This window comes from Oryzias latipes, chromosome 10 (assembly GCF_053564925.1).
Source record: "Oryzias latipes strain Hd-rR chromosome 10, Olatipes_Hd-rR_3.1".
NCBI lineage: Eukaryota > Metazoa > Chordata > Actinopteri > Beloniformes > Adrianichthyidae > Oryzias > Oryzias latipes.
In genome coordinates this window covers 34,604,428-34,627,432 of record NC_136246.1, presented here as the reverse complement: position 1 = coordinate 34,627,432, position 23,005 = coordinate 34,604,428, and the positions used below count along the sequence as shown (strand labels likewise).

Below are 23,005 nucleotides of genomic sequence, written 5' to 3'. Positions count from 1 at the left end.
TGGATGTTGATGCATGCTGTTGGTTGCTGATGCATGCTGGTGGATGCTAATGAATGCTGACGGATGCTGATGGATGCTGACGGATGCTGATGGATGCTCACGGATGCTGATGGATGCTGACGGATGCTGATGCATGCTGACGGATGCTGATGGATGTTGATACATGCTGACGGATGCTGATGCATGCTGATGGATGCTGACGCATGCTGGTGGATGTTGATGCATGCTGACGGATGCTGATGGATGCGGACGGATTCTGATGGATGCTGATGGATGCTGACGCATGCTGGTGGATGCTGACGGATGCTGATGCATGCTGATGGATGCTGATGCATGCTGATGGATGCTGATGCATGCTGACGGATGCTGGTGGATGCTGATGCATGCTGACGCATGCTGGTGGATGTTGATGCATGCTGACGGATGCTGATGGATGCTGATGCATGCTGACGGATGCTGGTGGATGCTGATGCATGCTGACGCATGCTGGTGGATGCTAATGCATGCTGATGAATGCTGATGGATGCTGACGGATGCTGATGCATGCTGACGGATGCTGGTGGATGTTGATGCATGCTGACGGATGCTGATGCATGTTGACGGATGCTGATGCATGCTGACGGATGCTGATGGATGCTGACGGATGCTGATGAATGCTGATGGATGCTGATGGATGCTGATGCATGCTGGTGGATGCTGACGGATGCTGATGCATGCTGATGGATGCTGATGCATGCTAATGCATGCTGATGAATGCTGATGGATGCTGACGGATGCTGATGCATGCTGACGGATGCTGGTGGATGTTGATGCATGCTGACGGATGCTGATGCATGTTGACGGATGCTGATGCATGCTGACGGATGCTGATGGATGCTGACGGATGCTGATGGATGCTGATGGATGCTGATGCATGCTGATGGATGCTGACGGATGCTGATGGATGCTGATGCATGCTGATGGATGCTGACGGATGCTGATGCATGCTGACGGATGCTGGTGGATGCTGACAGATGCTGACGGATGCGGACGCATGCTGATGGATGCTTATGGATGCTGATGGATGCTGACGGATGCTGATGGATGCTGACGGATGCTGATGCATGCTGATGGATGCTGACGGATGCTGATGCATGCTGACGGATGCTGATGCATGCTGATGGATGCTGATGGATGCTGATGCATGCTAATGCATGCTGATGAATTCTGATGCATGCTGACGGATGCTGGTGGATGCTGATGCATGCTGACGCATGCTGGTGGATGCTGACGCATGCTGGTGGATGCTGATGGATGCTGACGGATGCTGATGGATGCTGACGGATGCTGATGCATGCTGATGGATGCTGACGCATGCTAATGCATGCTGATGAATTCTGATGCATGCTGACGGATGCTGGTGGATGCTGATGGATGCTGACGGATGCGGACGCATGCTGATGGATGCTGACGGATGCGGACGCATGCTGATGGATGCTGATGGATGCTGATGGATGCTGATGCATGCTGACGGATGCTGATGCATGCTGATGGATGCTGATGCATGCTGATGGATGCTGACGGATGCTGGTGGATGTTGACGGATGCTGATGCATGCTGATGGATGCTGACGCATGCTGGTGGATGCTGACGGATGCTGATGGATGCTGACGCTTGCTGGTGGATGCTGACGGATGCTGATGGATGCTGACGGATGCTGATGCATGCTGATGGATGCTGACGGATGCTGATGGATGCTGACGCATGCTGATGGATGCTATTGCATGCTGATGGATGCTGACGGATGCTGATGCATGCTGATGGATGCTGACGCATGCTGGTGGATGCTGACGGATGCTGATGGATGCTGACGCTTGCTGGTGGATGCTGACGGATGCTGATGGATGCTGACGGATGCTGATGCATGCTGATGGATGCTGACGGATGCTGATGGATGCTGACGCATGCTGATGGATGCTGACGGATGCTGATGGATGCTGACGCATGCTGATGGATGCTGACGGATGCTGATGCATGCTGATGAATGCTGACGGATGCTGATGGATGCTGACAGATGCTGACGGATGCTGATGGATGTTGATGGATGCTGTTGGATGCTTCCTCTCATCTCAGTTCAGGTGAGTTTTTCCTGTTTTCTAGAATCAGCTGATCGATAAATGATGCCATCATTTGATTGTTGGTGTTGGCTTCATCATTTGGAAAACAGCAGCTTCCTCTTTCAGGTACGTTTGTTGGTGTTTTTACAGATTAACCCTGCGGGTGGGGGATGTGAGGCTGGGGGGTGGTGCAGCGTCCCCCTTTCATATTTTGTATAAAGAAATGGGAGGGAAACTCTTCCTGACGTGGAAATTGCGTCCCAAAGCGCTGTGGGTAATGAGCCTCGGTTCCCGGTGTCAAAGCGGCGGATTGCCTCGTTTGTGCGCTTTCAGCCGATTCCAGGAGATCTGAGCTCATTGGACTGTTCAGCATGGGTGATGGGGGGCGTATCCTACTGTCCAGAGAGTTGACATTTTCCCGTTCGGCATGAGGAAAACAAAAGGGCTCATCCATATGGAGAAAATTCCCTAACCTTTCCGCCGGTCGTGGTGTTGTGGGATTATCTAGGCGATGGTGGCGCGGGTGTGGATCCATCTGATCTGGATCCATCTGATCTGTCAGTTAAATGAGATCCATCACAGACCCAGATAATGGCCCCTGCAGATTGTGTGCAAAAATCTGCATCAATAATTCAGCCAGCGCTTCTATTATGCATGAGCCGGGACTCTCCGAGGCCGCCGTGAAGAGGCCGGCGCTTCTTTAAAGGAGGCGTCCGCCGAGTTTTACCGCTGCAGGTCTACAACCTGAAACGGGAGGAGACGGGAGGCTGCAGCGCCCCCTATGGAACATCCTGGTTGGCTTTATTTAGAGGAAGAGCACAGGAGGAAGACTTTCTCCAAACAGGGAGAAACAGAAGGAAAGAAACAGGATTTACTATGATCCCAACTGTTGATTATTCAGTATGTGACTAAAGTGTGAAGATTGATGTTTATGTTACTGGAAAGGGCGTGAAGGGACCTTTCCAGGAACATAAACATCATTCAGGTAGGTCCTAAAATAAAGTTATAGCATTTGAAGTGATCACATGTCACTTTATACCTGAATAAAAGTCAAACTAAATGTTTGTGACCCGAATCAGAGAAGAGTGTCACTTTCTCATTACTGTCCAATCCCAGAGAGGAGGCATCATTGCAAAGCTAGTCAAAAGAACAAGAGTTTACGTCAAATCCATGTTTATTTCCTTATCAAGTAATAATTAAGTATGAAAATAATCAAGAAAATGCTACAGTTCAATTGAAGTTACACAGATGCGGTGAGGCATCTTCAGCAGGACATAATATGTATATAAAATGATTTAGCTTAAAAATAGATACATTTTAAAGTAGACTTCTGATTTACACTACATTTCCTGGGTTTGAACTAAACGTGGCATCACTCCCAGCATCACCTAAGGAGGGGGGAGGGGGGGTTCACAGCAAGAGCCATATCATTTTCCATAAAACACTCCTCTCCCTACAACACAACAGCAAGTATTGTACTTGTGTTTATTTCAGGGAAAGTGTCCACCCTCAATACACACATCTATGCAGCTTAGCCAGAGTTAACACAGTTAACCCTGGAGGTCAGAAAAAACTGATGATTGATGGAACATTCAAATATTCTCACCAGCAGGTTCAGTCAGGTGTGTTTTCCAAACTCCATCTCAGAGTTTCTCACCTTCCTGCAGTGATGGATGATGATCTCAGTGGCATTTCTCTGGTTTCTAGTGATCCTCTGCAGATCAGATTCAGTCGTAGCCTCTCTGATCAGTTCCTTTATGTGAGTGTCAGTCAGAACGGACCGATGTCTTATATCACCTGTTTCCAGGTCATAACAGGGACTGGCAGACATTGAGGAGAACATCACAGCAGCTTAGAGCAGCTCTTTGACACACGGGGATTTCTCTGTTCTCCAAAACGTAACAGGACCTTCATTCAGAGAGATTTCAGCTCAATCATCTCCGGTTCTCTCGCTGCCTCATCAGTGACCAGCGGGGATCTCATCAGTCAGTCTCTGCATTAGAGGATCCATGAGAAAAGTGATCTGCGGTCGTTTCTGCTGCAGGTCCTCGAACCACAAAGTCAAGTTTCCGTCACGTTCTGCTTTATTCATGTGGACTGCAGCTTCTGCTGTGAGCTCCACAAAGAAGGAAAGTGGAATGATGGACATTTGAAAAGCTTTAACTTGTTAATAAAGGAGACGATTTGTGTTGATCAGGAAGTGACTTGCTATTCCGTTCAGTGAAAAAGTAAGAATCTTCCTGTTCTTCCAGAAACATCCTGTGTTTGTCTTTATTTTCTGAATTAAGCCACTTTGACCATGAGGGTAACGTTCTGCACGCACATAAATGTTCAGTCATTTTTTCCGGCATTGAATGTAGTTTAAGAGGGAAAAACTATGAAATGAGGATCAGTGTATAGAAAATGAGACACAAAGAGCCGCATGCTCATTGGCCAAGAGCCGCGTGTTCGCCCCCCCCTGACCTAAACATTCTTCATCTTTGGAGACACAGAGTCCAAAACTGAAAGCAGAGAAAATATAAACTATGAATATGCAGGTGGCAGAGCAAATGTTCATAAAAAAGGTAAAACACATGATGAAAGTGAGTAAAATAGTCTGCAAAAATATGAAACTAAAGGATAAAAATACTATGAAAGTCGGGATTATTTTTTAAATAATTCAAACAGTTATTTGATTAAAAATACCCCACTCTAAACGTATTTCTTTAAGCTACATCTGCTCCCGTATGTTTGTGGACATTGGCTGCAGCCAATCTGCTCACTCAAAAGCGGTCACATGACCTCGTGTCCCAGCATTCACTGCTTGGACACAGAGGTTGTGAACACAGAACTGCTAACTGTTATTTTGTGGTGACATTTGCAGGAGGTGGAGAAAACAACGACAGAAATCCTCCAAACTAGACACCAACTAACTCACCTTGGAAAGCTGACGAGTGTCTGAACCACAAATTTCATCTGGAAAATGTCCTAACTTGTTCTGCACGGATGGAAAAAAATCAAAAAGCAGGTTACGGACAAAACTGTGGACTAATTTACACTAGATTGGTCTGCATGTACACGAGCCACTGATCTAGTGAGGCTCATTCTATAAAGGGGAGGACGCTGCCGTCTGTGGTCTGGCAGGAGGTGGTTAAGCTAGGTCATGTGTGCATGCCTACATGCAGGTTGAAGTGAGTGTAGGGTCAGAGGCAGACATGAAGGACAAAACGCTCAGGAGTTTGAACCCCGTTACCTCATGGTCCAGGTGAATCCTGCATTCTGATTGGCTGCAGGTTGTCCAGGAAAAAGGGATAAATTTCACCTGAAATAGAAAAATTCTGGTCACATTACGTTCCATGTTTCAGCTCTGGCCTCGATGCCGGTTGGTAACCATAGCAACAGATAGTTGGAACATAGGGGGACAGACGTTACACCACAGCTGATCCCAACAGAAGACGGTCTGTCCTTCTAGCGTCTCTGTCTCATCAGCACCAATGTTCTGTTTTTCTGTCCGTTTCCCTCGGATACGAGTTTATAAATAGTTTGTTTGCTGATCCACATTTGGGATCAGAGTCAATAAAGGATATTTCTTTATAAAGTGCGTTGAAAAAGAGGCAGCGGATGCAAACCGGGCGCATGGATTGGTGCGTTCACGCCAGGGTTGGTGGATCTGTTCACAGGCGTTGTTCCCCTGAAAGACTGGTTCTCTGATGTTTGATTGAATGTTTCTGTCTCTGCAGTGACCATGGTTTGCAGAAACAACCTCTCTGGAGTCTGTTCATCTGACCATGAACGCCTAAAAACCACTTCAGCACAGTAGATGTGCCTGAAAAGCCTGGATAGGTTTAGCTCGTTATAAAGGAGGAATGCAGATAAAAACATGTCCCCGCTTCAGGAGGAAGTGGCTGAATGGAGACGGCGTTTGACGGTCCTCCGTCTCCTAAAGAAAAGCACTGAACAGGGAGGAATCGAACGTTGGTGAGGGGAGTCGGGCCTTCACTGACCATCAGCCCTGACTGATGTGCGATTGTCCCGGATTAAAATGGAGAACGTGAGGCGACGTGCAGATGTTCCTGTCAGGAGATCAGTCAGAGAAGCAAACCTGAAGCCGGCTCGGCTTTATCAGAGCAAATCATCAGCCTTTAATCGTTTTTTAATGAGTTTGTAGAATTTGCTCCGGCGACAGGCTAATAAAGGACGAGACTGGGGCTAAATAATGGATCAGGGCAGAAGCAGCTCTAATGAAAAGATGATGAGAGGCATTCCTGAGAGAGGGAGGGAAGGAAGGTGGCAGGAAAAGCTGAAAGACAGACCCAATTAATCTCCATGTGCTTACACAAGCCGCCAAACAAAGGCGGGGAGGGGGGCGTGGCGGCGAATGGCGCTTTGAGGAGACACGGGGGTGGGAACAAAGCCGACCTGTCTAATGATTTCCAAGACCTGAGAGGAAATGGACAGGAGTTTGAGTGAAGATGAGACGGAAACAAAAGCCATGGACCTAAAGGACGGAGGGAAAACGCCGTGAGGTGGGGCGGAGCAAAGACGCAGGAAGAACAACATTTCAGAAAGTCACACTGATTCATGACGGTTTTCCCTTCCTGGTCGGAGCCCCTGTGTGTCAATACTGCCCCCGTTAGGACAGCTGTTGTTACTGCATCCTGTCCACAGGCGCTCAGCCCTCAAGGGCGCAGTGTGAAAGCAGACCAGGGCTGAGAAAGGAGCAATGGGGCGGAGCCACAACAGGCCTCAAGACAGGAAGTAATGGATTTGTTTCCCAGCCCGATCCTGGTTGGGACTGCAGCCTGACTGTCAGCGGCGTGTCGTACAGAGTGGAGCGGCATCCTCAGCAGCCTGAAAGTGGAACGAAAAGACTCGACTCCGTTCCAAAAGATCTTTAAACAGACATGAAGGAAGATGAGTTCATGGGCTGACAGGTTCACACGGAATATTCCAGTGCTCATGGATCTTAGTGGATTCTGCTCTAGATCACGTGGTTCTTCATCTCCTTCAGATTCAGGGGGGGGGGGGGGGGGGGGGGGCATGCCCTGTGTCTTCCAGGTTTGTCCACAGACATGTTCCTGGGGAGTTTCCTGCATCTCAGAGTTTAGTTGTTGCTCCATCATCCAGATGTGACTCCTCCCCCTTTCGTCATCTGTTCATGGCGGATCCTCCACTGACGGACGCTTCTCCATCAAGCATCTGATTGTTAGCTGTGAATAATCCTGCAGGTCAGCGGTGACACGCCCTCGCCGTTTCCTCGCCGTCATTGTTAGCAGAAACATGCGATGGAGGATCAGCCTGACGCTGGTCTCTGCTGCTGCTGTGGATAAACCGCTCTCTCTGCTTTAGCCCCCACCACCCTGAAGAAGCAGTGGCCCCCGCACCCAGGGGCCTCACTGCCATCCCTCATTATTTATGAATCGGATTAATACCCCCCCCCCCCCCCCCCCACCACAGGAGAGGCTGAGATCCATAAAAGGACCCAGAGGAGATGCAGTAATTCCACCTCCACGCTGCAGAGACGGAGCAGCTTCTCCTCCTGCTCCTAATGAGGAGGAGAGGCGAGCCCACGCCGCCGCAGACGCCACGGAGGAGCAGTGGCAGCCGTGGGGGGGTTTCAGCAGCGGGGGCAGAGGCGGTTTTGCTGTTTCATCAGAAAAACTTTAAACATGAACTGAAATGTAGGAAGGAAACTTTGGTTTTTTTCTTTCATCATCGTCCCGTTTATAGATTTAACCATCACCTGACCAGAGGGTAGGTGTAGAGTCCACCTTAAACTGGAGAGTCCAGGGTTTGAGGTCCCGGTCACGCCATGCCAAAGACTAAAACTAGGACCCAACGCCATGAGCATCAAGCTCTAGTTGGAGCGGCTGCAGCTGCAGCCTCCCTCACCAAACAAGCTGCTGCTCCGGACCAACCGGGTCAGAACTATTTAGATCAGAAGAAAGGTGACAGCTCGTCTCTTCCTCACCACAAGACCCAAAGGAACCGGCCTTCACCGAGATCCACACGGTCAGAGTCTGTGAGGTCATCCACCGTTTGCTGCTCTCTGAAGACGACGTGGCGGTTAACCGATCCGTCACATCTTCCTTCAAACTTTTCCACAGGAAGAAACCCAAACTTGGAGTTTTGTTCTCCGTCCAGCTATGGAGTTTTTACGCCAAAGCTGTTTGTTTTAATGAATGCGAGTGGTTTAAACATCCAAGTCTTCTTTAATGCTCTTCCATTTCTCTTCCTGTGTCTCACAGCAGAGCGTGGCTCATTAAAATGACGAGAAGGTCCATCACTCAGACGCTTTCATCCCAGTCTGCTGAACATTTGACTAACTTTCCTCGGCGGCGGAGCGTGGAGGTTTGGGTAATCGTCTTTTAACTGCCCACGGAGGAAAGCTTCACAGGAAACCGATTCCCCCTCCTGCTGTAATCACTAAGCTAACGGCAGCGTTTAACCGTCAGCACAGGTGAGCGGCGGCGGCGAGGCGAGACCAGGAAGTCCTGAAGACGCTGCACTTTGGAATGAAAGGCTGAAAGCTGGAAACTCTTTTCCTGACTGTCACTTCCTCGCTGACCGGGACGTGTTTGATCCCTTCCTCACACAGATTCAATGCCTTGCTGAAGGGCTTGTGGCAGTCAGCTGTGGTGGTGGTCAATCTCTGCTCAGCGACAACAGTTATTCCAGAATCAGACACAGAATCTAACCTTTAACATTTCAGGAATTCCTGGAGCAGTGTGTGTTGATGTGGGTGTGTGTCCAGCATGTTCAGTTTAAGGTGGACGGCCGCTCTGTGGACGCGTTTGATTCCCGTTTTCTGGTTTCTATTGAAAATCAATGAAATGAACTGAAATGTTATAAATGCTCGATTAGCAGCTGCTAATGCAGAAAAACCACAAACAGAAACAGAAATGACCACTTCTCTTCATTCTTCCTCCTTTTTGGGAGAAAAGTGAACTTCTGACTGACTGGAAGCACTTTGGTAAAACTATGACATGAATCCAGACAGAAGTCAGAGGACCTTCTGCAGGAGTCTGTAAATGTTCAACCTGCTCTGCAATGCATGATGGGAGATAAAAACCTGAGCGGCTGGTTTGGGAGGTCCTCATGACGTCATCAGAACTGATGAAACCGGTTTTACCAGACGTAAGGAGAAGTCGTCCTCCTCCCGGCGTGTCCCTCCCCGTCCTCCTCCAGGCGTGTCCCTCCTGTCCTCCTCCCGGCGTGTCCCCCCCCCCCCCCCCACCCCGGCGTGTCCCTCCTCTCCTCCTCCCGGCGTGTCCCTTCTCTCCTCCTCCCGGCGCGTCCCTCCTCTCCTCCTCCCGGCGTGTCCCTTCTCTCCTCCTCCAGGCGTGTCCCTCCTCCATCTCCTCCCCAGCGTGTCCCTCCTGTCCTCCTCCCCAGCGTGTCCCTCCTCTCCTCCTCCCGGCGTGTCCCTCCTGTCCTCCTCCCCAGCGTGTCCCTCCTCTCCTCCTCCCGGCGTGTCCCTCCTCTCCTCCTCCAGGCGTGTCCCTCCTCCCGGCGTGTCCCTCCTCTCCATCGGCTCATTTGTCTCGCCCGTCGTCTGTCACACCTGAGCAGCGTCTCTCTCTGCAGAAGATCTACCAGTCCTGGATTTCCTCTTTTCAGCGTATTTACCTGGCCGTTTGTTCTCATTTTTTCTCACTGATGCGGGTCATTTGACAGTTTGGAGTCGTCTTGGATCTCCTCCTCACAAACGCTCGTACATTAAAGCAGGCCTGCGTCTTTCTCCTCCTCTCAGGCTGCAGGGAGAGCAGAGAAATACGTTTGCACCACACGCTGATTTACAGCCAGCTGCCACTGGTGGCTGATAGATATTTGCTTCCACTCGACCGCCGGGAGTCAGACGGCGACTGTTGCGGCGCCTCGGCATCCTCCACACGTCTGATGAGCTCTCACAAATCCACGTGCAGAATTTCTCAGACACGGTTTATGGAAACCGGACGAAAACAGGAGCTTTGCTGGCCTGCAGCACAGATCAGAGCAGCAGCTGAAGAGTCACAGAGAAGTGGAAAACAGGCAGAAGGTGAACTTCATGATCCCTTAACTAACCTGAGATAATGAGGGGATTGGACTATTTCAGACGGATCCAGCTGTTTAGGATTCCCTTTGCTTCTGACACCACAACAGTTTAGGATGGATTTATAATAGAAGTCAATGGAGCAGAATGTTCTGGAGTTAGAATGGTGACATCAGCCAATAGAGAGAAATGTTCCAAACCATCACGTCACTATCCTGCTTTGGATCCACAGAAAACTGTCTGGATCAGCATGACACTCCCACCGCCATGCATGACAGTGTTAGAGTCTCTTTCCACAGAGTCCCTCGTGTCTCATCAGAACATCAGTGGTGGATCAACCAGATGTTCCTCTGTGTTCTTATTCCTTCATCCGTGAACTCTCTCATGGATCCAGGTTTGTCCCGTTCTGACAGTTGGATCATGACCTTTGACCTGAACCCAGTCCAGCGAGGTCTGACCTTCTTTCCATCTTCTTTCGCTTCCTCCAGGGTGAGTCCTCCTCGTGTTCTTGGACTCATTTTGGTCGCTGGTTCCTGTGAAGGTTCTCCTCTGTTCTGCAGGAGCGTCAAAGTCGGAGACTTTGGTTCAGTTCTTGTGATTGTTTGGACGCAGCACGAGTCTGTTTTATCAGAATGGTTTAAGAACAAAGTTTGTTGGTCAGTTTTCAGTCTTTGTGTAACATTTTTCTGTGAGTCAGAATCCAAACAGTTGATAAACGATGTAGAAAGAAAATCAAACGCTGCGGTGAGGCGTGTGGTGGATCTAAAAAGTCTTTTCTTCCTCGCCGCTGCCACTTTGAGTATTCCTTAAGAAGGAAGCTTGTTGTTGTGGGACTCTGAGGACCCGACTCGCTCAGATCACACGCTCCCCCCTCAGTTTCATATCAACTCAGGAATGCCAGTTCTGCAGCCAAACTCCCGTCCAGATGGCTGCTGATCCGGAGCCTCGGAGGACAGCGGCTTTGTTGGTCTCTGCCACGGAGAAGCCTTCCGCGTGTCTGTGAGCTTTAGCAAACCTTCCTTAATTGTTGGACATTAATCAGGAAACCTTCGTCACGCCGCAGGTCTGGAGCTCGCCGAGGCTTTCTGGACACACATCAGCAAAAACATCTAGGGAGCCGCAGAGGAAACCCAAACAAAGTTTGACCCATGAATGGAAAGAAGCATCAGGGACCTCATCCGTCTCAGGGTGTTGCCATGGCAACAGCACAAAGGTCCGATCAGGCTTCAGAGTTGCGACGTGAAGTCAGTCAACTTCTAAACGGTGGACGTGATAATAAAGAGCATGGTCTTGTTTGGGAGACGCAGACGGTCCCTTCACTCAGATTAACCCTCAAAGCTCTGCTCTCCGTCCAGCCTTTTCCATCACAGCGCCCCCTTCAGCCCGATGCTCTGAAGTGTCTCTTGGAACTGGCCTGTTCCTAAATGCACATTCATCTGGTGGGAATGGGCGGGGCTAAAGTAAACGCTGATTGGTCAGAAAACTTACTCTGAAGTAAAAACATAAATGTGGCCTGGTGGTGAACAGCTGATCCGGAACAATTTAAAGGAGAACGGACAGGATTATTTTAGAACTCAGCTGTTTCCCATGAAGGTAGGGGGCGTGTACCAATTTCAATTTCAATTTATTTGTTTAGAGGATAAGCCCCTTGAGATGTGTCATCTCGTTTTCAAGGGGGTCCTCAAAATACAACAAAACAAGCAAATAAATAAATAACCGACAGATACAGCTGAGTTTTACATATATCAAAACAAGACAAAAAGAACTTAAAATTTACAAGACAACAAACAGGCACACACCCACACACACACACACAAACATAGGCATTTAATGCACCTACTAGTAATTAATAATTAATTTAAGGTAAGGAAATAAAATAATAAATAAAAGGCAGAAAAGAAATCAAATTAAATCAAAAACAGTTACATGAGTGTTGAAGATGAACTAAACAGGCATTTTTAAATGCAAAGAATGAGGTTAAAGAGCGAATGGATGGAGGAAGATTGTTCCAGTCGGAGGGAGCCTTATAATTAAATGAATATTTTCCAATTTGTTTTTTAACTCTTGGAACAGCAAAAAAAATTTGATCTGCATGACGTAAATTATAAGAAGACTGAAAAGGAGTTAAATATTGTTTGAGATAGTCTGGATAGCTAAGGTTAATACATTTGAAAATGAACAATAGCCAGTGAAATTGACGTCGAGAGGATAGGGGAAGCCAGGACAGTTGCTGAAACATAAGACAGTGGTGAGTTCTAAATGGACAACGAAGAATAAACCGACACAAACTGTTATAAATAACGTTCAGTGGTCGGAGGTTAGTGAGAGTAGTGTTTTGATAAATGATGTCACCATAATCTAAAGTCGGGATAATCAGTTGTGAGATGATTTTCTTCCTGACTGAGAGAATAAAACAATTGATTGATAGATAAAGTAGTTTTAAACGATACGAAATTTTGTGGACAATGGACTGTATATGAGCACTAAAAGAGAGAGAGGAGTCAAGCCACAAACCAAGATATTTGAATTTTTCTGCTACTGAAATAATTGACATGTCCAGGTAAGTTAAATGTATTTCACTTGCAGCTACAGGACATAGTCTTTTTTGAAACAACATAAAATAGGATTTAGATTTGTTGAGTAGAAGTTTATTGGATTGTAACCACAATTGAACAGAATTAAAATCATGTTGAATTGAATTCTGAATGTCAACAATGTTGGATTTAGAGGACTACCAGCAGTGTGTGTTTCTGTGTTGTGATTGGTGGATGTCTTTCCAGTGAGGTCAGTATCTTGGTTGAAGCCAGTTCTTTCCAGTTTAACCCTTGAACACCGGAGATGTCGCCAGCGACACCTCAGCGTGAATCAGCTTACTGACCCAGAGAGGAGCAGCTGTTCCCATGACCTTTGCACCCATGTGCATCACATTCCGAGCACGGTAAACTCATCAGTGTGTAGGCGGGGTGTGCCCGTCGTCTGCAGCGCTGGTTTCAGTCTGAGGCGCTCAGATCATTTCATTTGGACTGAGTAAAGCTGAGGAACCTCCAGTGGTTGGATGATCATCATCAGTCACCTTTACACCCCTGAAACATTCAGTACGTCTCACTCTTCCTCTGCAGGTTTTATAAACACTAACAGTCATGATTACAGTTGTGAGGCAGTAATCCTGTTAGTAACAGATCACCTTTGACAAAGAAGTACATGTGTAGTGGATTACAGCGTGGCGTCACCCCAGCAGTCGGGTTTCCTGCTGGTGTTTGGAGCGAATGCAGAACCAAAGCTTTTCTGCAGAAGCTGCTCCTGCAGCTGGAATTAGGAGGAAACATCAAGTGTTTTGTTCCTGCTTTGAAGTGAGCGTGCACGAGCATCAGCGACGCTCGTCTCTGTGCAGATCTGTGTCGAGCCCAAGGCAGCACAAACAATCAAAGACGACCAGCAGGCGTGAAGGAGATCCAGGAAGCTCGTCAGCCGTCACCCTTTTGTCAAACACGGAGCCGGAGGAGCTTTCAGTGAGGTCAGACTTCCTGATGCTGTAATTAGCTCTGCTTTCCCGCTCCTTTAGTGAACTTGCCAACATGAGGCGGTTGAGCTTTGAGAACCCTGAGGTCGGCGCCGATCAGCTGATACGGAGACGGGGGGGCGTATCCTTTGATCTTGGAAGCAGTGGAAAGGCAGCTTTGAGATGATCTGACATGGAAATCAGGGAAGTCCTCCCAGCTCAGTTCAACACTTTCACACAGTTACATCATGAGGAAGAGGCGCCATTTAAACCGGTGAGAACGCTGCGTGGACACGCATGAGGAACACCCTTCTTCAAAAGAAAGCCCCCACCTCTTTTTGAGGGGGCTTGTTTTTGAAGTGAGTAAATCTGCAGAAAACATCTTGTTCCTAACTGTGGAGCTTTTATGATTTTAGCTCAGATTTAGGATAAAAGAAAAGGAAAACTGAGAAGCTCATTTCTTTGGTAAATAATTACGCCCTGCTTCAGGACTGACAGGCTGGAGCTGCCTTCAGCTGGTGCGTCTTCCTGAAAGATTCATGACGCTCTGCTGGACCGCCGCTCGATGCAGCGGCCCGTGGTGAGACAAACACGAGACCTCGCTGCAGGTGAAGCTCCGCCCGCTTCAGCTGCTCCTCAAACGACACGTCAGAAACCGACCCTCCACTTGGAGCACAGACGACGCCACGAGGAGATGACGGTGATGAAGATGAAGGAGGTGCAGGCAGCTCCCAGTGTGGGTCAGGAGGAGGAGGTGTGGCCAGAGAGGAGCGGGTCGGAACCGCTAAACGGTCACGTTGGTTTTTACCATCAAAACTCCTAAAATGAGACTTTTCAAAGCAAAATCCCAAAAATGTCTGTTCTCAGTTCACTTAACTGTGGTTTTGATCCAACTTTCCTCAGTTCTGGATTAACAGAAGATAATCTGAAGGATTATTCTTTATTGATGAGGTAGAGAGACTCCAAGAGATCCGGCCACCGAAGGAAAACCCTCCACAGGGAGAGGCGGGCCGGCGAGGACCACGATGGAGGAGGAGCCATAGACTGTATCAGACCTGGACGGAGAGAGAGTGATGTCATCCATTCAAAATGGTTTATCCCGGCTCCAACTGAATGAAGTCAATTCAGTCGCCATTTATTGCCATACAGATAAGATACGCAGCGATTGGTCCGAGCTGGTCTGCGTCATCGTTTCTATAGCAACCACTCTCACCAACCAGGAGCTTGCTGGAAGGCCACACCCCTATCACTTGAAAACAGGCTAAATGAAATCTGTCAATCAAATGCTTTGAATGTTGGATGTGGGGACCAGCAGGCTCCACCTACTTTTATTGAGGCATCTGATTGGTCAGTTTGACTTGAATGTCTACAGAATAAAATATGACAATTAAAATGTATTATCAAGATGTTAAAGAAGGTTTCAGGTCCAGAACGGATCTTCTGACCAATAGAATGACTGAGGAACAGCCTCTTATTTCTCTACAGATGTCACTTCCTGTTTGGAACGCCAGGGGGGAGGGGCCACTCAGTCAATCTCTCTTTTACAGTGAATGGTAGGACTTGTCAGAACATCAAACCTGTTGGACTGAATGACTTGGTGTGAACAGGATCAAGAGCAGAATTACGGCCCTTCTGATTGGTTGAAGCTTTATCTGATGAAGAAAACAGAACCATTCCGGTTAGAGTGGTTCTTCAGCCTGGCTTGAACCCCCTCCTCTTGTTCGTGGGGGTGTTGGGCTGTCAGCATGAATCTGTGGAGTGACAGCTTTCATTTGCTGCCCCCCATCACTGTGGTAAACGTGCTTTTAGGGGACGTTCACGGGAGCTCTGACCAGCCTCCTGGGTGGATTCTGCAGGTAGTCCAGCAGGTTTCCCTCATAAATCCTCCGTCCTGCTGCAGGGAAATAACACCTGTCACGCCAGAGGCGGCGGAGGATCACTAATGGGCTGCTGCTAAAGATTTGCGGCATGGGCGATCTGTCAAATAACCAAAATAATACACGAGGGCTGTGGTGGGGGGAGATGTATGGCTGTGCGAGCGCGACCAACATCTCATAAATAACCCATTTCCATTTTCAACAGAAGTGATGAACTCTGTGTGCTCACCTGTTTGATGACCATCAGCTTCTCATGACGAAGAGTCGCTGCTTCACACACGGCCGGCGTCCCCCGACCGCCAGGCTGCAGCGTGATTTAGGACAGACTTCATGGGGGCGGAGTCTGTTCTAAGAGCACTTTGTAATAAAGTTTTACTCCACAGGACAACGTCGCTGTCACACCGACACGTTTGAGGACAGAAACTCAGGGAGAGAGACGTCACACGCCGTTTGGTTTCTAAGAAGCCAACTCCTTTCTCAGGAAACGCTTCTCCATTTACGTTTCAGCAAACGTCTGCTTCTAAACATATTCATGTTACTTTCCTGTTTGAATCTGTTTTCACTACAGATTCACTCCAAAGTCAGTCAGATTGAGGTTTGAAGGAGGATTGAGAATTTTCCCTTCACGAGTTCCTGTTTCTACCAAACTGGCTGGACTGCTGAGTGGGCTCTTTCTTCAGACTCCGCCCCTCTGCGGCCTGCTGACCCGTTTGGAGCCTCTCTAATTGGACCTGGTTAATTACCTGTGGGGTCCCTGTCGTCCTCGTGGATCTCTGGAACAGACCTGGCGCTTGGAGCAGCTCCTGATTGGACCACGGGCTTCTGTCATCCCACCTCACGATCCATCTGCCCCCACCTGAATGGCAAGGAGGGATTTCTGGGGCGGTCACACCTTCAGGGGCTTTGGTTAGTTTTCAGATTTCTTCCTCAGAGGCTCACGGCGCTGGAACTTCTGTTGGAGCTAATTACATGACAGAAGAGCCTTTTTTCTGAGGAGCAGAAACTCCTCATCAGTGAAATCCTGCTGTTGTCACATGACTGCACCTCCTCCAGTCAGCTCTTCTGACAGAACGAGGGACTCGAACCACAGACCTGACTGGCCTTTTTAGGACGGTCTCCACCATGAGTCCCACAATTCTCCATCAAAAACGGAACCGTAAGCTCCAGCATTGAACCAGATGGTAGAGAAAGTGAACGGCTGCATCTGTGCTGCAGATGTGGAAAGAGTCAAACAATGGTGCTAAATGTAAAGAGTTAGTATTTACTATTTCATCACTACAGCAGGCTGGCCCCAGTGACCTGTTCAGGGAGTCGCAGGATAGGCTCCAGCAGCCCCGTGACCCCAGAAGAGACCGGATGGATGTTGACAGCAGGTTTAGTGACTCAAAGTGTCTTACTTTCGACAACCAAACGACAACCAAAGATTTTACCTTTGGTTGTCGTTTTGTGAAACACAAGTATGTGGAACTGAAACAAAACCGTGACCCAAAAGTCCAGATTTGAACTGAACTTTTCCTGAAGAACTAAAGCAAAAACATCTGACAGTTTGCTTTTGCTGTGCTCATCATGGCAGAAACAGAAGAACTCTTCAGAGGTGACACTGGAACGATGTGTTTGGAAAACTCCCTTCAGGGTTTCTGTGAGCAGAACAGAAGGAGTCCAGACGAACAGAAGGAGTCCAGACCTCACCAGCAGCGATGCAGGCGGATCTTCTCTCACACCGGATGCTGAGGATCCACCTTCAAGAGGGTCAAGTCCATCACAGGGTGGAGCTGAAAACTGAAGTCCTGAATGAGAAGTGGAGGGCTTTCGTGTGAGCTGTTGCTGGTTTGGATCCGCCTGAATCCTCCTGCGGCGCTATGTCTGCAGCTTCTGGAAGATGGAGTTCATTACAGGCAAAGTGGTGGAGGCGTCTGCAAAGCTGAGCTGCTGGGCTGCTTATCTGAGAGGTGTGAACAGGTATTTACTCCAGCTGGGAGAGGCTACCTTTCTAACGCCGGATTAGCGGCGGGGCTCTGTCAGCGCGCCGCCTCCGGGGAGCGCCGTCAGCCTGTCAGCGGTGTTAATGCCGGTGGAGACGGGCTGATCAAACGGAGGCCGGTGGGTCCTGCTGAGCTTCTCCACAATTATCCACAGTCTGAAGATCCTGAAGCGTTTCTGCTTCATCAGGGCTTCAGGTGCAGAAGAAGAAATGTCTGTTTGCAGCAGAACTGACTTACGTAGAAACAAACACCTTTGGAATGATATCTTCTGATTTTCTGTGAATCCTATCCTTCATGGGATTTGGGTGGCGTTTTCATCGTATGTCCGTTACTTCATCCTCTAAAACCGTTTTGGAAGAACAGAGTGATGAAACCAGACTATAGACGAGGTCCAGACCAGCGAGGTCCGGACCCCTGGACCTTAGCTGAACAAGGAAACCAGACGGAGACCTCAGGCACAGGAACCAAGACCTCTGGGGGTGGAGCCTGTCAGCGTCTGGTGGATGCGATCCACACAACCCACTGAAATTTGAGTATTTTTACTGTAATTGCCAAAGCAAATCAGTCCCAAGTATCAACGATCGGCCTGACATGGGTCATGGGTTCCCAGCCTTCCAAATGTGTGGCCATCGCAGAAAAAAAGACCATTGAAAAGCAGAGACGTACGAAAACATGGACAGACCCCACAAACCCCACAGACGCGTTCTTCCTGCAGGTTCTGAGGAAACGTTTGGACCGCGTTCCTCCTGCAGGAACGCGGTCCAAACGTTTCCTCAGAACCTGCAGGAGGAACGCGGTCCAAACGTTTCATCAGAACCTGCAGGAGGAACGCGGTCCAAACGTTTCCTCAGAACCCTACCTGCTGCGAGGATGGACACGTTGGAACTATTTCTGGCATGTCTCGGGTCGACCGGGCCGCTCCGGTCCTGGCTCTGCAGATATGAATTACAGCCATTGAATTATAAAGAAGCCCATGTTTCTTTCAGACAGTCCTCCTCCCCTCCAACACAATTAAAATGACGACTTTGAAATAGTAACCAGACTCTCTTCCTGTTTAATTTGCTCGTTTTTCCTGAGGTCTGGCGTCCGCTGGACGCCGTCCGTCCGTTTACGGCGGAAGACTGCGGTGAAAAACGAGCGGCGTGATCAGTGCGAGGGAAGAATGAGGCCGCAGAGTTCAGCGCTGCTTAATTAGTCTAGTGTATGTGTAATTATTCCTGCATTTTTAAAGCCTCTCAAGGCGCCGCCGCTCCCCTCCCTCCTTCATTTTTAAAGATCTGGCTCAAGGATGTCCTGCAGTTACGAATCAATCCGGCATTAGGCGCAGAGACTTCCATGTAATTACATCTTTGTGTTTTTTCTCCTCCTTCACCGAGGCATACGTGTGGATTTAAAGCCGGGCCATTTTTAGATCCCAACACTCGTCATTGTCCTGGTCTGTGGAAGCAGCAGATCCGCTCCGAGACGCCGCCAAGTTCTTCACATTTAAAAGTTTCTTCTTCTGCAGAGGAAGATCAGCTGAAGAGCGTCAGTTTGGAGGTTCCTCCCCTTTAGCAGCTCCTTTCTAAACGTCCAAACTCAGGAGTTTGATGTTTGACACAATCTCAGGAAAATGGTCAGGGTTTCTATCTTCTTGTTTCCTTCATTTGTCCTCTTTGGTTTCGTTTAACCTTCATCTGGTCTCAAAAACATTTGTTTTTCACCTTTGCTGCTACAAATGTTTCCATATTTCATCCGAGCTTTTTCATACTCTTCAGTAGGGGTGTGCCAAAATATCGATATGGCGATATATCGCGATATTTAGTCCCGCGATTGATTCTCGATGCGTCTTCATCAAGAACCGAGCTTTTATTTACATTTAAAGACCCTGTAAAACGTTATATTAACCATCCTTTGGTAAGACAATTCTTTGGAGGGTCGATAGGGGGCGCTCGTTGTGAGATTGGCTGTTGCGGACAGATGAAGAAGAAAACACATTCAAACAAAGATGGCGGGGGGGAAAAACAAGGAGAAGCCAGAGCTGCAACTTAAAAGACTCGCCGGCAGCATTGAAGCTGCATCAACAGAGTTGTGTGAGAAAGCCGTGGCTGCTGCTGGCCTGAAGTCGACACAGGATACCTTTTTCCAGACGAAGCTACCGCCGTCTTTTGCGAGACAGAGCAGCGGCAATAACAAACGGAAAACGGTGTCCCCGTCCCTGCAGCGGTGGAGAACGAGGGATTTGGGTTTTTATTGAATGCAGTAGAGCCACGCTTCGACATTCCCTCTCAGAAATACTGAAGAAAAAGATCCCTGCACTGAACGCCCAGACCAGAGCTATGGTTGAGATGGAAAGGGAAGAGAGGCATCCCTGACCTCAGACCCCCCTTCTCCTCAACGGTGGACGAGCAGCTTGACGCTAAAAAGCCTGTGGTTCTCCAGAAACACATGAACATTTATACACACATCACATTGTTCACAAAGATGTTTACTTTTGGATGCACTTTAAGTTCTTCATGTATTTTATCCCGGGTCATTTATTTTGAAAGCAGTTTATGTCTTAAATAAAGTTTGTCGCTACTTGATTTTATTTTTCTGGGAGAATTTTATTTTTGTTTCCACCACATTTGTCATTTATTTTAACAAAGACACTAGAATTTGTTCACAGAATTTATATCTGATTCACATCTATTTGTTTAAATCAAGCAATGGCTATGTTTGTTTTTCATAAGTTAATACCAATGTGCCTGCCAGCTAATTGACTTATTCATTTTTGATCCTGTTTACAGCAATTTTGTTCTAAAAAATGGCTGCTGTTCATGTTCACTGTTGTTTAAACCAAATTTTACAGATATTTCCAAATGAAAACTGTCATTGTTTGTCAAAGACAGAGTATTACTGATTTCAGCAATGTTACACAAAAGTCTGTCATTCATTACACCAAACAGGACACAAGTAGTTTATTATTATGGTGTTTAAAAAATAAATGGGTAAATATTTTCCAAGAAACAGTTTTTCAAGTTCTTCTTCTTCGACAGAAGACATTTATTTTTCCTTCTCTCCAACGTTGGAGCTTCTCATAAATATTCCAAACTTTGACCTGGACTTGATCTGAGAATCTCTTCCTCTGGGACTATTTTCACAGGCGTCTGATCAAACAGTCAAAGAGTAGGATTTCTAGAAAGTTTCTCGTTTCGGAGATTCTTTTCTCGTCTTTTTAAAGGTCCACTTTTCAGTGGGATCAGGAAACAGCAACATCTTCCAGCTCTGGATGCTTTCAGGCCTTCAGGCCGTCTACACATGCTGCCTCCACTCCAGAGCGTTCTCTGGAAGCAGACGGTGTCTGGGATGAGCTCAGAAGTCACTTTGCTCTCAGCTTTTCAGCGGTGTGGAGGACGACAGGCGGCTGTTGCTCCTGGAAGCTTCCATGGCTTTAGAGATTTCTGCTGCAGCTCCAGTTTTCCTCAAGACTTTGGTTCAGGTCGTCCCTCGTTTAACTGCAGAAGGTTTTTTCTTCAGCTGCAGGACCCAACAGCTGATTGGAAAGTCCTCGTCTCGCTGGACCCCCAGGAAGTGTCAAACCCATCCAGCGGGATCAGTCTGAAATGTCAGGCTGTGACGTTTCTACGTCCCACTTTGGCCTCAAGATGTTTTGAATCCAATGTTGTGATCTGTAGGAATTTGTGAAAGTCTTCAGGGAGGATGTGAGCCTAAAAAAAAAGAGCCTTAAACCGTCTCTCTAAAGCTCTAAAAAAAAGAGTGATTAAGATAAAACAAATGTTTCTGTAACATATAAAAGTAAAAGAGGAAAGTTCAAGAAGAAAGAGGAAGACACAGAAGTTTCTGGATTCTTCAGAAGAATCATGTCATTCATGGAGTAAAAGTTTCCAAAAATCAATTCCTGATCAAAGATTTCAGATGGAAAAGTATTAACACCGACAAGAAAGAACATAAAATGAATGTTTTTTAATGTTTCAAGAGTCAAAGTTCATAAAAGAATCTGAGAACAAGACGAAAAAGCAGAAGTCGATCCAAAGAAGCTCCGATTTAGTCAGGAACTGGTGGTGTGGGACCCAGAATGCAGGAGAAATTCACCCATTTAATAAAGAAACTGAAAGACAGCTGAGAATCCTGATGACCCTCACACTGGTGACAGAACCCAGAACCACAGAACCCAGAACCACAGAACCCAGAACCACAGAACCCTTACAAAGGTTCAAACTGGAAATCCACCTGATGAACCCGAACTCTGAGCTGATGCTCCAGAAAACCAAAACCAAACATCAAAAATCTTAACTGTAACCCTTGTGCTATCTTATGACCCCCCCTTACATTGAGGTGTTCCCCCTACCATGACAAAGGTGGATAAAGGTGGAAAGATTTCATGTAATCCATGGACACCAGTGAAGATCACAAATCATTGAAGAAAAAAGGTTCAGAGCACTGTCTAGTGGGTCTAGATGACCCCACTCCCAATGTTAACGTGCCTAGGATAGAACAAGGGTTACAATGCAGGAAGTGAAGAAGAGCCTTCAACTTCAAAATAAAAGAAAACCACATTTAACAGACAAAGCCTGGGAGTCTTTTTATGGAGTCCTATACTGTTCATAATTAAATAAATACATATTTAATTCAATAAATATGACCTCATGCAAATACACAATCAACCAATGAATCTCTCATAAATATATAAAAAGATCATGATTTAGTGAAAAACCTGCACACAGATTTTAAATTAGCCATTATATCATTCAATATTTTTCATTTTGCTTTAAAAACCTGTTCATTATTTTAAAACAGCGTTTTAAAATATTCATTTTTAATCATGTTGAATATTATTATAAATCTACGTCTTTTTCAGAAGCTTGGATTTCAAAATCAATATATTCCAAAGTAGCTTTGTTTTTATTTCATGTTGCTGTTTTTCACAATGGCGTATTTATTTCATTAAGAACTTTTTCAGTAGACTGAGTCTGTCTGTCAATCAGTGAAAGTGGGCGGGATCTAAACGCTCATTGGCTCATCCCTGGAAATCGATTCATATTCCTGGATACCCGCTCAGCGGTGTTCCAGTCAGAGAGATGACATATTTCAGCGATATCTGCTTTGCTTACATTAGAGATCAAATAGAGACAAACCATCTGTCTGCTGCAGAAGATGCAAACATCTACGACTCTGTTTTTGTAGTTTGAGGGTTCGTGTGGACCAAACCACAGAGGAGCTCCGGTCGTCCACATCTTGAAGTCCCCCGTTGCAACACTCCTCATTCTTACGCCATTCACTCAGAGCTCACATTGTGCCTTATGTCGGCTGGCAGGAGGCGAGCTGGCGGACCGACAGAGTCAGACCAGGCAGCTGCGCAAAGCGGAACAAGCCTGCTCGTGCCTCCTGAACCTTATGATATTTTTCTATTTTCATTGAGACAATGATTAAAATCAGGTCCTCTGATTTTATTTTTCCCTCTCGGGGAAAATGTTGAACCTTTCCTGCGATGACGTTTCTGACCGTGGTCGGAAAAAGCAGTAGAGATCCGGGGTTTGATTTGGGTTCACTTCCCCGTT

At 47.3% G+C, this 23,005-nt stretch overlaps 1 long non-coding RNA gene across 1 annotated transcript in view; it reads right to left on the bottom strand.

Annotated features, from left to right (window-relative positions):
- Window positions 1–3,258: 3,258 nt before the first annotated feature.
- Window positions 3,259–23,005, bottom strand: part of LOC110015806 (uncharacterized) — a 71,417-nt gene continuing 51,670 nt past the window's right edge. Inside the window, exons 4-8 of the long non-coding RNA XR_013658692.1 lie at window positions 17,470–17,654; window positions 17,173–17,355; window positions 16,227–16,339; window positions 5,014–5,073; window positions 3,259–4,597 (exon numbers count right to left, since the gene is read on the bottom strand). This is a non-coding gene — a long non-coding RNA (uncharacterized LOC110015806). The remainder of the gene's footprint in view (window positions 4,598–5,013; window positions 5,074–16,226; window positions 16,340–17,172; window positions 17,356–17,469; window positions 17,655–23,005) is intronic.